The sequence below is a fragment of the Natrix helvetica genome (genome assembly GCF_964273705.1).
Source record: "Natrix helvetica genome assembly, chromosome: 7".
NCBI classification, from domain to species: Eukaryota; Metazoa; Chordata; class Lepidosauria; order Squamata; family Natricidae; genus Natrix; species Natrix helvetica.
Window position 1 is genome coordinate 32,699,680 of NC_138558.1, and position 18,028 is coordinate 32,717,707.

General features: G+C 36.9%; 2 long non-coding RNA genes across 3 annotated transcripts in view; one reads left to right on the forward strand and one right to left on the reverse strand.

The window, feature by feature from the left end:
* LOC309395075 overlaps window positions 1-3,001 on the reverse strand; it is a 28,267-nt gene extending 25,266 nt beyond the window's left edge. The window contains exon 1 of one of the 2 annotated variants that reach the window (XR_014175847.1): window positions 2,946-3,001. This is a non-coding gene — a long non-coding RNA (uncharacterized lncRNA). The remainder of the gene's footprint in view (window positions 1-2,945) is intronic. The other variant, XR_014175848.1, reaches the window with a different exon arrangement.
* A 154-nt stretch (window positions 3,002-3,155) lies between these two features.
* LOC309395076 overlaps window positions 3,156-18,028 on the forward strand; it is an 85,294-nt gene continuing 70,421 nt past the window's right edge. Inside the window, exons 1-2 of the long non-coding RNA XR_014175849.1 lie at window positions 3,156-3,264; window positions 8,135-8,325. This is a non-coding gene — a long non-coding RNA (uncharacterized lncRNA). The remainder of the gene's footprint in view (window positions 3,265-8,134; window positions 8,326-18,028) is intronic.

Sequence of the window (18,028 nt, forward strand, 5' to 3'; positions counted from 1 at the left end):
CCTAGACAGGAAGTATCAAATAGCCTGTACCTGGTTCAACAGTAATCCCTGTGAGAGGCATCAGGTGTCCTGCTGGACTACCACTTAAATATGAGCAAGCAGTGTGTTTAGATGCCAAGAAAGCCAATGCAGTCCGAAGCTGCATCAATAGAGGGATAGCATCAAGAGCATGGCAAGTGATAGTACTGCTTTATATAGCAATAGTGAAGCTACACGTGAAATACTGCATCCAATTCTAGTCACCATGATAGAAAAATGCTGTCATCCTAGAGAGAATGCAGATGATGACAAGTGGTCTGCCAGTTGTCTTACAACAGCTAACCATGACACTTACGGCAACTATGATGATAGGGAGTCTGCAGGATAAATTGCACAAGGAATGGTCTAGTCCAGTGGTTGGCAAGCCGCGGCTCGCGAGCCACATGCGGCTCTTTACACCCTTTAATGCGGCTCTTCTGTGTGCCGGGCGCCCGCTCCCCTCCCTCCTCTCAGGCTTCGGAGGGAAGCTTCTGCAAAAGCCCGGGCGAGTGACAACAAGTTCCCGCTGTTACGAAGTTTCGGAGGCTGTAATTTTCTGAGCTGTGCGCGCGCGCCTGTTTTCCACGGCGTGGAGCAGCGGCGAGATTCTGCGTGGCCGGCAATGACTCAGGATGCCATCCGGGAAGATGAGGAACGTGAGGGGGGGACCGTTGCCGGCCTCCGCAATAATCGCTCGCCTCGCAGAGCCTCGCTGCTGCTCCACGCCATGGAAAACAGGCGCGCGCGCACAGCTCAGAAAATTACAGCCTCCGAGACTTTGTAACGGCTGGAACTTGTTGTCACTCGCCCGGGCTTTTGCAGAAGCTTCCCTCCGAAGCGTTCTGAGGGAGGAAGGGCCAGTTGGGAAAGGGGCTTTGCTCCTGCTCTGGGCTGTAAGCTTCCCTCCGAAGTCTTGGGATGTTCTGAGGAGCCCCCCAAGGAAAAACGCCGCTGCCAGGTAGTTAAAAGTACCTCTCTGATTCTGTCAGACTCTGTCAGTCTCTCTCTGATTTCCTCTCTCACTTCCTCTCTCTGTTCCTCTCTCTGTCTGTCTGTCTGTCTCACTCTCTCTCTCACACACACTGTGGTCACCTTGTTGAGTGTTCCAATCACATTTGAAACACTCAACAACTGGCCTGCATTTATGGTATTGCTGCAAAATACCATAAATGCAGGCCAGTTGTTGAGTGTTTCAAATGTGATTGGAACACTCAACAAGGTGACCAGTGTGTGTGTGTGTGTGTGAGTGAGACAGACAGACAGAGAGAAGAACAGAGAGAGGGAGTGAGGGAGGGAATCAGAGAGAGACTGGCAGACACACACACACACACACACACACACACAGAGAGAGGGGGAGGGAGGGAGAGAAAGATAGACAGAGAGAGAGAGACACACACACACAGAGTGAGTGATTAAGTGAACGAGTGAGAGACAGACACACCCACATACACAGAGTGACAGAGAGAGAGGAAGGGAGGGGAGAGAGACAGAGGGAGAGACAGAGACAGACACACACACACACAGAGTGAGTGAGAGACAGACAGACAGACATACACACAGAGTGACAGAGATGGGGGAAGGAGGAGAGAGAGACAGAGATACAGAGAGAGAGACAGACAGATAGACACCCAGAGAAAATGACAGAGGGAGACAGAGAGGGAGGGAGGGAGAGAGAGACAAAGAGCCAGAGAGAGAGAAAGAAAAAGAAAAAAGGAAAGAAAGTGGGAGAGAGAGATGAAATTAAAAACAACAACATACAAACCTGACTTACTCAAACTATCCAAGGAAATGCAAGGCCAATGTTCACATTAGTGGTTGTGACTTTGTCAGTCATTGTCAGGATGTAATTTTCTCTACATTGTAAGGCAAATTTTACGGAATTTAACGTTATCGATAAATAATATCGTTCTAAAGTTTTTGTTTTATTAGTTGTGTTATTTGTATCCTCCCGACCTATGTGGATACTTGCATGCAGAATATTCTCAATAAAAACTTATTGAAACTAAAAACAGTGTACCATCCTATGTATTTTCGGTTTTAAAAATGCGGCTCTCCAAATAAATTTCAATCGTGGTTTTGGCGAGATTTGGCTCAGTTGAAAAAAAAGGTTGCCCACCACTGGTCTAGTCCAACAAAACGAAGAATTAGGGCTGACAAGATTGCTGTCTTTTTTTTTTACACAAGGGATTGCTACAGAGAAGTGGGGGTTAACTTATTCTCCAAGGCTTCTGAGAGTAGGACAAAAGCAATGAGTGGAAGTTCATTAAAGAAAGATCATATCTGGAGCTAAGGAGAAGCTTCCTGACAGTTAAGGCCGTTAACCAATGGAATGGACAGTGACGACAATTAACAATGGACTACATCCTGGAGTTGTGAGTGCATAATCATTCAAGTTTTTCAAGAAAAGGTTAGACAACCATTTGTTCTAGATATATAAGGTCTCCTGTCATGGACAGGACTTTCAGGCCTATGATCTTTCAACATCAACTATTTTTTATTGAATAAGTTAAAATATATATAAACAAGGACATACTGCTCTCCTTATTCATTATATCATGGATACAGTAAATAAAGCAAAGTTTTTTTGGCATGCCATGTGCCACTTTCATGCATAAAATGAGATCAACTGACTTTGGTTCAAGGCAGATAATTAGTTATTTTGAATCTTGTCTCTATTGGTAATTTCTTTAATTAGAATTTTTCTGCACAAGTTTGCTTTATTTTCATTTTGTTATATACCATATAAGTAGAAAGATATCTCTCCTTCCAAATAACCACCTATTTGTTTAGAGAATCATCTTACTACTTCTAATATGAACATAAGTTTTTGAAGTAAATAAATGGACAGGATATACAAATGATTGGTTAAAAAACTTCTTCCCTTTCTTTTTGCTTCTCAACTATTCCTTTCTTTTAGCTTATCTTACCTTCCTTCTCATCACTGAAGCTTTTTGCTGGAAGAATGGGATGTGCCTCAGTGTATTTTTGCATGGTTATCAGTGTGAGAAATAGAATAGCTGACAGTCATTATCGATTCATTTGATAAATCAGCTTTTATTTTACACATAATTAATCTGAATCAGTAATGATTAATTTAGTGTTTGTTCTCATAGCCATCTGTTCTTTTCTTCTGAGTGTAACTTCTGATAGGTGTATGTGTATTTGTATGTAAAAAATATGTACACACAAGATGGACCTAGAAGCACATATCTATTGTGGGAAGTGCAATCTTCAGGACTTTTGAAGGTAGGGAAGCCAAATATTGCATCTACTCATAGATCATGAACAGAACCATTGAATGGACTTTTAATTTTTTGTCTATTGATATCTATTTGTTGTTAGCTGCTCCATTCCCACTCTGGGGCCAGCCAGAGGTAGTATTTGCCAGTTCTCTAAACTACTCAAAATTTCCACTACCGGTTCTCCCAACTACTCCAAATTTCTGCTACCAGTTCTCCAGGACCTGTCAGAACCTGCTGGATTTCACCCCTGCATAGGACACATAGCATTTGGTTACCTGTGGGGGGTTATAAGATCAGGAACACCTCTTCATTATGGCATTACCTGACTCAGATTTCATCCCTACTAATCACTTCCTAGATTACAGTTCTCGTATTAATGTAGGAAGAAATTCTGAGAGTAGATTCATATGCAGAATCATGACATGGTGACTTATGATAAACTGACATAGTACTCTCATTTCATTATCGTTATTATCAAAAATAACTGAAACAAGAATTACAGTAAATATTGGAATTTAGTTTTGATACAAATTTAGGATGATATCATAATCCAAATTGATCGTGGTAATTTCCATGTGAATAGATTGAAGTATTTAAAGACTGATGTATAATATATACAAACATGTGTTTTGTTTATTGTGCTAAATGTACAATATAAATTTATAAATGTAAAGTGCATAATTTTTCATTTGGAAAAATATATGCTTGTATCTATAGGGCAGCAAATAATCTGGCATAGTATTCAGCTAATTTGTTTTAAAGACTAAGAATGAGCAGGTAGCATTCATCTCTTCTCCCACCTTCCCAAATAATCTTTTAAAATTCCCTATAAGAATGATGTTTTCATTTTGAAGTCTCAGTAGGAAAAAAGAGAAAGGGAACAAAATATTTCTGTAGATTATTTTTTTGACATAATTAATAATTTAATTATGTTTATACTTTTATTTTTGACTGTATATTGTGGCAGAATGTGAATGAACATATGAATTATTTATTACTGTACTTGGAATAATTAGAGCTGCATTTGAATTAGTGTTACTAAAGCCTTACTTTTTTTATTATATACTCATTATAAGCATGCTTTGCTATTTCTTATCCCCTATAGACCAATATTTTCAGAAACTAGGCATGAGGAAAATAACTTCAATAATCCTTTATTTTGCATTCTTAGATAATGGCTAAAATTTTGCACCGAATGTTTTATCTTCATATATTATTACTTTATGAAACAAACATTTTCCTCTGCTAAACGCTTTATGGTACTGTTAACCACAAGGTGGCATCATTGATACAGCTGTAATTTCTAAGTCTCAGAAAAACAAATTTCAAAAGCAATACTTCTTTTCCCAGAATAATTGAAAAGAGACTTTGTGTATTCTCTTCTGGTCAGAAAGTTGTTGTAGGTGATAATTATTGAAAATTGATGCTTCATGGAGTATCCAATGTTCAATGGATATTTTGAACTCCTTTTGGCTTCTTTTTCTGAAAGCTTAACTGGAATGTTGTATGAACATTGAAATCTATGGATAAAGATTTTCTAGTTGCCCCACAAATACGGAGATTATACTTTTAAATAGAAGTAATATTTAGAACACTTCCAGTATATAGAAGAAACATAATATATCCCTTATGACATTCTTAACCAGTTTATTCTTAGAGTATTCTTTAGAGTATTAGACAATACTTTATTGATTCTAGCATCTATATATGCTTGTGACCTACACACACACACGCACACGCACACACTAAGAAAGGAGTAGCTGTATTTCAGAAATGTTGAACTAGATCAAGTTTAAACTCCAAAATAATAAAAATCAGGAGAGGGTTAGGGTTAAGATTGGAGTGAAGATATGACAATTATTTTTAGGAAAGAACATTTTTTATTTGTGCACTACTCACTCCCTTAAAAGTGGAGACAGTCAGTCTGAAAAAATACACAGATTACGGTTTGGATTCAAGTTCTATGATTATAGCTTGCTAATGATGTTAAGAACAGAATGCTTGGTACCTCAACTTCCCATTCTTTCTTTGATAAAGATTCACATCCCAGTTACAAGAATATGAGACTTTACTCTAGCCAAAAGTATGCATGGAATTCTCCTCCCTTCTCAAATTGATAGTAATCATGAAAATGCTTTAGACATTGACTCTATCTTTCTATCATCTATCTATCTATCTATCTATCTATCTATCTATCTATCTATCTATCTATCTATCTATCTATCATCATCATCTATCTTCCAATTAGTGTGCATATTTATAATCAAATTTCATGAGAGTGACAGCAAAAGTATGAAACTGATTTAAGGTCTTGTCAGTTTCAAGCAGCAACACAAGCTGCCTGGAGGCTTGTAATCAACAAGTTAAGGTCTCAGAGCTAGGGTTGATAACTTGAGGTTAGCCCTTGCAGTTAGGGCATGCGGACTTGATTGGCTCTGTGGCACCCTCTTAGGAGGAGCTAGATATACCCTAGTCATAGTGGATGACTACACGAGATATGGGTTTTGTTAGCTGCTAAAAAGCAAGACAGAGGTATTGAAACAATTGAAGCAATGGGTAAGACTTGTAAAGCGAAGGTATGGGTGTAAAGTATGCCTTGCTTATCCACAGTCTCTCTTGGGTGGATTCCTGAAATTCCAGTTCCTAGTTCTTTTAGATGAATGATATAATAATTAACTGTACTGAATATCCCCAAAAGATCTAATAAGAATGTAAGGACTCACTCTTTCTACCCAGATTCAATGAAAAGAATATTTTAGAAGTGATTAATATTATTTTTCTATCCATAGCCAGATATGAACACTAACTTACATCCTAACTGTATTATTTAGACATGCCTCTGATGTGCCACTTTACTGAATCATTGATCCACCACTTTACCTATCATTCATCTTCTCAAAACACAGAATAGCACATCCTCACCTAGCTGACAGACAATAGCAACAACAAAAAATTCTTACAAGCTAAAAGACTATAGTTACTAGGCTGGGTGCTATCTTCTTTTTCTCCAAAGAAGCTTCTTGGATGAGAAGTGAAATCTCTTAATAGTGCCATTTGTTGTGTGATAAAACACCAGAACTTTAAAATGAAAAGTTGTTCTTTGGTGGAAGTGTTGCAAAACACACACACTTTAAATTGAGACCTGGGTTTTGCAAATGTTAGAATGTCCTGCAGAATAATTAAAAGCATAAGTAGAACTATGTGTTGAATTGCCTACAGTGCCACAGATCTGGCCTGACTCAGATAAAACCATTTATTCTTTCACATCTTTATTTTTTAGGTTTCTTGATTTACACAGTGGCCTTTGGTTCAAAATAATCCATTCTGATAATATAGGTTATAGTTTCACAATATCATTCATCCGTACCCATACGGTATATATAATTAATATGATATATTGTCTTGGTCAAATAGAACATTTCCCAAATAAGGATATGCATGAATGTAATTCTGGCATCACAATAGCACTGAAGAAATCTTCAGAGGATCAGCTTAACCTAATTAGAACTAGTATGAAGAAGCTTATTTACTTATTTACACTCCAAAACAGAGCTCCCTGACTATCTATTAAGTGCCAAGCAGGTAGTAAATCAGAAGACTGATAAAAATCTCTTTTAACTCAGCCCATATATAGCTGGTTGACAGCAATTGCTTTGGGGATTGGATAGCCCTACCTTTTCCATTTCCAGCCTTGATAAGTAAAAGCTAAAATATGCCTGGCAACAGACACTGCAGTTCTGGAATTCATTAATTAATCCGAATCTACCTATTATGGTTTCAGCCGCGTTTATGGGTATTTTAATGTAATTAATTCATTTAATATATTGATCATTTAAAAAACAGCTTCCTCAGGCGACTTATAATCTGATTGTCAGGGTTTGCGAGTTGACATTGATAGTGGGCATGAGGCAGTGGTTGCCAGATGTGGCACTTATAGTTCCATCAGGGAAATTGAGACTTCGGAAGGATGATGGAGTTAGTAGTTAACGTGATAGTATTTCAGATTTCACTTCTGTGGGAAGAAATATCTATCTGGTTCAGTACCAAGTCAGGAGAAAGCCATTGAAAACAGGGAGGCTGATTGGAAAGAAGGTTTAATAATGAACAGAACCACCAATCACATAGTTCTGGTGTAGCTGACAACATGGGATTGAGAGTGGAGGGTTTTTATACCTTCTTTGAGCTTTCCGCTTGAGCTTCCTGTTCCTGTGCAAGAACATGTATTCTATTGGCTGTTGTCAGACTACTATGGGGCCATGAAGGGGTTATGTAGGAGTCATAGCTGGTTCTATAGGTAAAGCACAAACCGTAGGGGTTTGTCTGAACTAAGTTTGGTTGAAGTTGAGGGTGATAAAATAATTCCTATAGTGGCTTAATGGCTTTGTCCTGTGTTGGATCTTGAGTGAAGGCTAATCCTGCCATTCTGCCTTTGTTTCAAACTACTCTGTTTGCTTCCTCAGTTTGCTTTCTGAATAGACTGGCCCAATCTTTCTTAATGGGTACCTAAATATCTGCTGGGGTATTAAGAAAGACTTGGGAGTTGCTTTCTGTCTCCAAGAGCACGTTTCTCCATTTCTCCCTTTGGGGGAAATATAATACACTGCTTTTTTTTAATATTTCCCAAAATATTTCATTCCTCTAGGAGAGGGGTAGGTGATAACTTTCTACATTTCTATTAGTTTTATTCATCTACCCAGTTTCCAATGTTTATCAGTGTATGTTTCCACCACTACCTCTGCTACTATCGCCAATATTACTGATGAAGCCATATTCAGACACCTCCTGCCTTCTCCAATAACCAAATGTCCTTTTTAAAAATCTGCATATAAAGTCATGGCGAAGAGCCTGTTGCTGACTTTTCTTTATATTCTTAGTTTCAGAGGTTCTCTGTGTATCACAGACTTCCAAACGGATGAATAAATAAATGAATCAATGAACAAAAAGACTGGACAGCTTTGTCTGGATGTGTAGCAACAATATTTTTAAAGAACACATAAATACACATGTAATCCAAGGACTTGTTATTCAATGGCCATGATCCATGAAGGTATCTCCAAGCAAATCTGTAAGCAAAGGTGTTTTTTTTTAACCACTTGAGATGGAAATTTGCCTAATCAGGGTTCCAATTTGTTTAGAAAGCCTCATGAAGAGTAGTTAGCACACCTTAACTTTCTCCTGCACAAAAAATATACTTTTTGCTGGGTTTAGAAAAGCTGAACCTTTAACCTTTTAAATCCATGTAATTTAATATGGGAAAATCTAAGATTGGCAATAGAAATATAATTTTTCTCATTAAAAAGCATCTTTTATTTCTGTTTCAGCATCAGGTGAAAAATGACTTATTTAATAAGAGACGTTGTTATAGCCTAATAGGTATGTGATTAGCTACAATTTAAAAACTGATTTGTTACTAAAATTATCGAAAACGTTGTACTACAAAACTTTCATTGCAGGTGCCTTGACTACATGGCTCCACTAGGGGGTAGCATGATACAAAAATATACATCCCATGGCTGCAGTAAGATTTTCCATTAGCAAAACTTTGAATTTGCAGAGAGGATTGCCATTTGCCTCCTCTATCTAAGAAACACCATGTTTTGTGTCTCTTTTGTTGGACTTCAACTTTTGTTTCTGCAGCTTCCTGCAAGTATAATTAAAAAAACACATCAACATGATGGAAGCTGGCACAGTGCCTTATCTTGTTTGGCACATTGGCATACAGGGATGATTGTAAGTATTTTGATTTGGCACACAGCTCACCATGTAGTGTCATGATGTTTATTTATTTATTTGTGTTGGAAAGGCAGACGATTCAATTAAACAGGTTAATATGGCCACAGCCGTTTGCCCCCTGCTATCTCCCACAATTATAGTAAATCTGCCACCTGTTTATTTCCATAAAAATTCAATTACTGCACTACTAGTTTATTCTTCTTATGTGAGCAATTAACAGCAGGATGTTCTTAGCTCAGAAATATTTCCCTGTCTAGGTTATTTTGTTGCTTACATTTTGCAGATGTTGTAGATCAACCATTCCAAAATGGAAGGGTGTGTTATACAGAATTTTAGGTCTTTGACCAGACATAATTTTTGGATCAAAGGATAGGCACACTTCATTCAATCTTATTTTGAAGTAACTCTTGGAATCTTATGGTTCATTACTAGAATTTGAATTTAGCAGAGCGTACACATGTGGATACAATAAAGCTCACTAAGGATATCTAAAGACAGATGTTTAAGGTTGAAAGGGACAAGTAAAAGTTTATTACACAACTTGAATGTTCCAATAGAAAGCGTGCATCTCTGAATTTTTTTGTCATTAATGCAGGGAAGGAAAAGAATGATGGAAGAATTTCCTGTAGGAAACTAGTTAAAGTTAAACTTCCTGTAGGAAGCTAATTAAAGTTAAGAAAACAATCTAAGAATATAGCCTTCTGACTAGGCGAAAACAAAGAAAAGAACAAAGCTATCTCAGCTCCTAATGCACCAGATAATTAATAGTATAATAAAAGTACAGTAGCAATATTTTTGGAGCAACATTTCCAAAAAGGACAGCCAATTCAGTATTCTGATTATGACTGGTCTTCTTGAATCAACCCATATGAACCATAGTGAGATGTTCAGGATAACAGTCCTCCCGTACTAGTGTATTTTCCTGTTGGGAAAATCTGATCATTTAGTATATTTATGTACAAACAAAAGATAGCTGGACATGCTGATTTTGATTGACTCCACTGTCTTGATGCTCAAATATTTACACAAGAGTTGGAATGACACTGATCTCTTAACTTTTGAATGCCAAGGGCATACCTATCTGTGTTTTTCACTTTCATCTACCAGTTCCTATGTAGAGAGAGTAACGAAGATTACCCTGATGGTAATATACAGAAAGTAAACAAAAATGACTAAAACATTATTTAAGTCCATTAAGAATATTTGGAAATGATTGAGGCAACACTTCCCTAATTCACTGAAAGATTGAGAAGAAGGTGGAGGTACAGTAGTATAAGACTTGCAACTGTCTATCATTGAATAACCAATGATTTCAGCTTTCCTGTGGAATTGATTCTCTGGTCTGGTCTGGTCTTTCTAATGGGGTTGACATTTTGTGACCTGAATGTTCTCCTGAATGACAAAATCTAGGCTTCATTGTTCTCTTGCCTTTCTCTGAACTTAATCCAATTTCTCTGAATTCTTTTTGAACTCCTTATAGTATGTAATACTTAAAGTGGATATCATCTAAGTAGAATAAAGTGAAATTATTTCTTCCCATTTTGCAAAAATTATAGTTCTATACATGTATCTTGAAATAACATCTATTTTTTTTCTTGCAACCACATCAAACTACTTGCTTGTATTTAGTTTGCTAAATTCCACTGTTTAGTTGTATTTGATTTTATACTAAATTACTATTCACAGATCTTTTTCATAAATACTATTATTAAACTAGTATTCCTACCCTGCATTTGAGTTTTCTTTTCTAATTGAAGAATGAAAGTTTCAAGCTGTTACTTTCAGTGTGTCTGTCTGACAGTGCTACATGATTTAGAATATTAACCATCATATTCCAGGTTTTGTTTGGGAAATTTGATAAAAATAGGTGTGAGAGTTGGACACTAAGAATGGCTGGTCAAAGAAGAATTGATGCCTTTGAACTCTGATGCTGGTGTAAATTATTGTGTATACTATGGACATACTATATGTACTATACTATAGTACTCTGGACAGCCAGAGTAACCAACAGTGAAGTGTGAGGTTGTATAAAGCAGACACATCACTAGAAGCTAAAATCATGACTACATCTGGTTTGTGAAAATTCATTGGAGAAGTCAATGATGTTAGGAATGGTTAGTGGAACAAGAAGAAGGGGCATGCAAAGGACACAATGGCTTGAGAACATCAAATCTGATACAAAGTTGATTATCCAACAATTGAAAGAAACTGTGCTTGACAGGGTAGCATGGAGACCACTTCCCAATAAGGTTGCCAAGAGTCAGACATGCCTAAATAGTTAAAACAACAATTAACGAAAATATTGTATAATAGAGGATGCAAGCATGATTCTTGTGTAGCCCATCTAAAAATGTTGTGTTTTATTGGACCTGCTAAAATGTGCTCTTTGACTATTGATTGAAAGGATTGGAAAAGGGCATATACATATCAATACCAAAGAAAGGAGTCTTTAGGAGTGTGCAAACTATTGTGTAAAATTACCTATTTCAGATGCTGGCAAAATAATGCTTAGAATCAACCAATGCAGATCAAATCCTCATGAGAAAAGAGAGATAGATGTTCAAGCTGCCTTCAGAAAAGGCTGAGGAACAAGAGGCATTATTATTGATGCATGTTGACTAACAGAGAAATGGAAAAAAGAAGCAAAAAAGGTAAATATATCTTATATATTATTGATTATAGGAAAGGGTTTAATTGTATTGATCATGTCAATACAATTCAATGTATTCAGAAAAATGGATATTTCAGAACATCTCATTGTCCTTATAGAAAACCTGTATTTAAGTCTGAAAGCCATACAGGACAGAACAGAACATGGTGGAATAACAACTAATAACAATTAGTTGGCAAAGTAATGAAACAAAGCTATATACACTTTCCTTATTTGTTCAATTTTTTATGATGTATGTATGTATGTATCTATAGGAAGTGGTATTCAGAAGGTTCTGACCAGTTCTGGAGAACTGGTAGCAGAAATTTTGAGTAGTTTGGAGAACTGCCACCTCTGGCCCACCTCCATCTATTCTCTGTCTCCCGAGTCCCAGCTGATCAAGAGGAAATGGGGATTTTGCAGCAATCTTCCCCTGGAGTAAGGGGGGGTATGGAGATTTTACAGCATTCTTCCACTGCCACACCCACCAAGCCACGCCCACAGAACCAGTAGTAATTTTTTTTGAATCCCACCACTGGTATGTGTGTGTGCATTCATCTGTATGTATGTAGATAGATAGATAGATAGATAGATAGATAGATAGATAGATAGATAGATAGATAGAGATAGATAGATAGAAGGGGTCTATGTGTGGATTAGAGAAAGATGAACAGGGTTTTAAAATTAAAGAAAGACCCCTCAGTAACTATATTGTATATTGATGACCCTACCCTCATAGATAAAAATGGAAACAATCCATAAGCTCCGCTAACAAAAGAAGGGAGCAGAATGAAAAAAAGGGACTACAATTAAATGTAAAGACAACCAAACTATTGATGGCAACTATAACCAAAAAACAAACAAACAAACAAACAATAAAGATTGTCACTCTATGGAAATGAAAGTTGGACTTTGAGAAGAAGATTACAAAGAGTATTTTCTGCTTCATAAAATGAAAGTCAAGCAAGATAGGATCCAGTATATATCTTTTAAGGTTGCTAGCTGGTGCCAACAACTTTAAGAAACTTGTTATTCTTTTTATGTTTAATATATATTTTCTGGCATGAAATGGAAAGGATATTCAAGCAATGATTCTTTCTGTAGAGTACTATACGGTGTAAAATAAAACACATGGCAAACTCTATGCAGTGACACGTGGGAGGTGTTTAAAACCACTGTTGAATTTTGGACAAGGTAGTGCATATTAATCACTTAGAAAAACATGGGGACATTAAGGAATAGTCCTGATGTCTGGAAATAACATAAATCCAATCAGTTCTACTCAGTACACTTTTGAATGGTGCATCAAACTACCAGGAAGACAATTGGGGGCATACCATGTCTGTACAACTTGTCTTGTTGGAAACAACGTGGTAATTATGATAAGTAAGCCTACATTTCTTAAAAATAAACATTGCCAAACTAACTTCATCTCAATTTTCTTTAATTAGGCAACCTCATTATATCATGAGAACAATTTAAACCTAATATATCATAACTTTAGCTTGAATTTAAAAGTATTTCACATAAACTGATTGATTGATTGATTGATTATGTGTCATCAGGTTTTCTCCCTAAAGCCACATCTATGTTTAAAGTTAGGTTTCCACATGCTGGATCTCCCCCCCCCCCAATTTTTGTTGGAAAGTAGTCTTCTCCCATAGTTTGTCACAAAACAAGGAATAGCAATGCATAGATACATGGGGTTCTCTTGTATATTTTATAACTGCCTTATTCAGTGGGCTCTTCTTCAACTACAGAACGGGTGAGATTGTGAAATTAAAAATTAATCTCTGCCTTTGGGGCAAAGCTCCATTGACTTTCCTTTGATCCGCCTTGGAATTCTCAGATATCAAATCTCTACTTGATCACTCTGTCAGCTCAGCTAGGAAGGACTACACACTTTTCATAAACAAAAGTTACAGTTGCGTATTTATATGAAAGATAACTGCATGAAAGGACACAGGGTAAGGCATGGAGCATTTGGGTTGAAGAAGCTTAGCTGGTAGTATCGACAGTGACAGCTTCCAGTATCACTGAAGAGATCGATGTACTTCTTGCACAAAATACCTGATTTGCTCAATCTCTTCTTTGGCTGTATGAATGGCAAGTTATTTCAGCTCAGGGTCATGAAGAAAAGTGGAAGGGAGTGCCTGAAATAGGATCTTTTGCAAAAGCCATGTCCTACCTTAGCTGTTTTATCACAAGACCAAATTGCATTATTGTATTTGTTAAAAGACTGAACAGCTTCCTGATTTATTTTTTCTTCTTTTAAAATTTGATTTTAGTATGCCTTCTGATGCAATAATTTGCCAATTTTTCATGTGGACGCTATTTCACTACAACAGCTCCCAAGATGAAAGTGAATGGTAAAGGCATTTTATAGTTGTAAAAATGAAGTGAAGGGACTCATAGGTGCTATAAATGCATTGATGTGTTAGGCATGGGTGGTGGGGTTGATTAAATTAGAGAGTTAATAGTATATGCAACAGCACAACATGGCTAGAAAATGCAACGAAACTCCCTAGTTGCACAAATACTGTGATTTACTGAGTTGGAAAATGTAAGGTATTTGTCCCATATGGTGTTTCAGATGAAGAGTCAGATCTACTTGTAGAACGAACTGCTCTGCACCCCCACTTTAAGGCAGTAAGATCAGATGGTGGCAAAGGTTTTTGTAAACAGGAAAGCCTAACATGCAAGCAGTACGTCTCACTGCAAATTAAATGTGCTTTGTTTTCATCACAGTTACTAGCCAAATATTAAAGCTCTGATTGACTGATCATCTATTGTTCAAATACAAAGCATTGAATGGCTGTTTGTACTTTTCAAATATAATATATTCATAGCATAGAAGTCATTATAGCATCCTGGTATTTGTAATAGTTAAAACAGGCCATTCGAATGTGAAATTATAAGACCTAGACAATATAGGATATCATTTATGAATCTCCTTAATTTTACAAAAGTCCCTGTAGGAAGTGTTCTTTTTGTGTGATGTATGTATGATATGATTCTTATTTATGAATACATGTATGTTGTGTATGTATGCAATAAATACTTTTGATCCTCTAAGAAACATAGAGTCCTAATAGAATGGAACTTTAATCAATCCAGTGAATTACTTATATAACTTTATTGGTTTTTTTTAAAAAAAATACAAAGTGCACACTCACATTTTCGGTTCTGGGTTGTTACAATATGTGATGTCCATGTCTGGTATATGCATAACTTTGCATTCATTCATTCATTCATTCATTAATTCATTCATTCATTCATTTATTCATTCATTCATGTTTATGTAGTGTACAAAAGGTGGTGACCTTTTGAGAGCTGTATGCAATGAAATTTCATTTTAATGTATGCTGATAAGTGTACATTCAAAGTGACAATGAAGTTATCCTATCCTATCCTATCCTATCCTATCCTATCCTTTCCTATCCTATCCTATCCTATCCTATCCTATCCTATCCTATCCTATCCTATCCTATTCTTCCTGTGGAATTAGAGTAGTGAACCTGTAGCTCTCTAAAAAAGGTTGCCGGTTGTTTTCCGGGTGCGATTCAAGGTATTAATTATGACCTTTAAAGCGCTCCATGGCTTAGGCCCAGGGTACCTGCGAGATCACCTACTGCCACCAGTAGCCTCCCACCGTCCAGTATGATCCCACAGAGTTGGCCTCCTCAGGGTGCCGTCGGCCAAGCAGTGTTGGCTGGTGACCCCCAGGGGGAGAGCCTTCTCTGTGGGAGTGCCTTCCCTCTGGAATGAGCTGCCCCGGAGCTCCACATAATCCCTGACCTCTGGTCCTTCCGACGAGCCCTAAAAAGTTGGCTTTTCCAGCAAGCCTGGCCTGTTAATGTTAATGTTAATTTATTTTAAATGTATTGTTTCTTTTTTTTAAAAAATCGGTTTGGTCTTTTTGGAAATGGGTTTAATCTTTTTTTAACTTTTGTGATGTGTGTTTTTAATGTTGTACGCCGCCCTGAGTCCTTTTGGAGAAGGGCGGCATCTAAATCCAAATAAACCTAAACCTAAATATCGTGTTCCTCATGATTATCCATGCTTACTAGGGATGACATGACAGCAATGTTCAATATCTAAGGGGCTGCTATAAAGAAGAGGGGGATCAACCTATTCTCCAAAGCACCTGGCAGGACAATAAGCAATGGATGGAAACGAATGAATCTAGAACTAAGGAGAACTTTTCTGATTTCCTGTTTCTGTTAGAACAATTATGGAATGACTTACTTTCAGAGGTTGTGAGTGCTCAAACACTGGAGCTTTTAAAGAAGAGATTGGACAACCTTTTGTCTGAAATGGTGCAGGCTTTCCTGCTTGAATAGGGGTTTGGACTAGAAGACTTCCAATGTATCTTCCAACTCTGTTATTCTGTTATTCTGACTTGGGCTTCTGTAACTTATGGTGAAAAAAAATATCTGGAGGGCTACTGCTTTTCTCTCTTTGCAATAGAAAAAAAAACAATTAGCGAAAGTATCTTATTTTCAACAACATCAAAAAAATTCTTATCCTTCTGTATTTTGTATATTTTTACAATATGGCAAGTTTTTCAGAATTTGAAGGTGTTGTGTTAAAAATAGAAAAACTGGAAAGATTATTTTCAGTATCTGCCACTTTAGAAGTTATGCACTACTCTTTACTGCTTATTTAATAATAGAGAACATTCCAGTAACATTGTATGACAACTTTCCCCCCTGGGATCTTCACAAAACCTCCTGTAGTTGTTTACGTCTTGTGATGTTATCCCATTGGAAAAACTCTTTAAAATAAACTCAGTGTGGCTTATGTAGTTATATGTGAGATTTTGCCGGTGGCAATGTTGATGTAACATCCTCTGTGTCTAAACAATGATGGCTTAATAATTTTGAATTTTACATCTCCATAAGAAAATGTCAGACACAATCATGCTTACTTTTTTAGTTAATGCCATATATGTTGAAAATTCTGTTGCAGGCATGTTGATTTGCAGCTTAATAAAGATGTTGAAAATACTGACAGCTCCATTAATATGTTTGCTGTTGGAGATGGATTGCAGATAACAACTCAGACATTTTCTTTGTAGGTGTGGTTTGTGTTTATGTGGGAGAGAAAAAGAGAGAGAGAAAATGGGAAGGGAAGAGAGAAAGAGAGAGAGAGAAAATACATTGAACTTATTTAAAGGAAAATTTCCAATCCTCCAAAGGGATGTGTGAACCTCATCTAATCTAGATTGGACTCATTTATATAGGATCATTTTCCAATCAAAAGTACCTTTCACTCCTTCAGGATATATCAGATCAGGAACAGGCTTCAGAGAAAACTAGAACTAAAGTTTTAGAGATAAGCTGTAACTACAGACTCCTGTGACTCTGATTGTTGGAGATATTCTGTTCCAAACCCCCGCCTGAAGCAGGAAATCCTAAACCATTTCAGGCAAATGTCTATGGCAGGGGTGTCCAAACTTGGGAACTTTAAGACTTGTGGACTTCAACTCCCAGAATTCCCCAACCATGGATGGCTGGGGAATTCTGGGAGTTGAAGTCCACAAGTCTTAAAGTTCCCAAGTTTGGACACCCCTGGTCTATGGAGATTCATAGTTGTTCCAAAGGTACTTTTTCAAGAGTCAACTGGACTTTCTTTCTTTTTTTTCTTTGAAGATATTTCGCTTCTTATCTAAGATTTTTCTTCAGCTGAAGAAGACAGCTGAAAAAGCTTCTTGGATGCGAACAAAAACAAGGAATTCCAGTTGCCTTTTGAAAAAGCACCTTTGGGATTTCTCCTTTTTTGAAGATGGGAAACACATCAGTTCTTTTCCAAGCATCAGATAGTTCCACGGTGTTCTAGGATTTTTGAAAGATATGCTACAATGATTCTGAAATGACATCATACGTACAATAGATACTATATAAAAATAGGCTGCCTTTTTCTGGCTTCACACGTTCTCCCTTATCTTCCCAAGTTGCTACTACTTTTCTGTCCAATGAATTGAAAGAAGGAGTATACTTTTATGTCTGCAGAACTTATTTTCTGATTTCAATAAATTCAGTATGACTATACTTGGAATACAGCATACAGTTGTGGCCACCACATTACAAAAAAGATACTGAGACTCTGAAAAAAGTGCAGAGAAAAGCAACTAAGATGATTATAGGCCTGGAAACTAAAACATATAAAGAACAGTCGCAAGAACTGGATATGGCTAGTCTAGAAAAAAGAAAAAAGAAGATAGCAGTATTCAAGTATGGGAGGCTGCCACAAAGAGGAGGGGGGCAGCTTATTTTCTAAAGCACTGGAAGACAAGACAATAAACAATGGATGGGAACTAATCAAGGAAAGAAGCAACTTGGAATTAAAGAGAAACTTCCTAACAGCGAGAATAATTAACCAG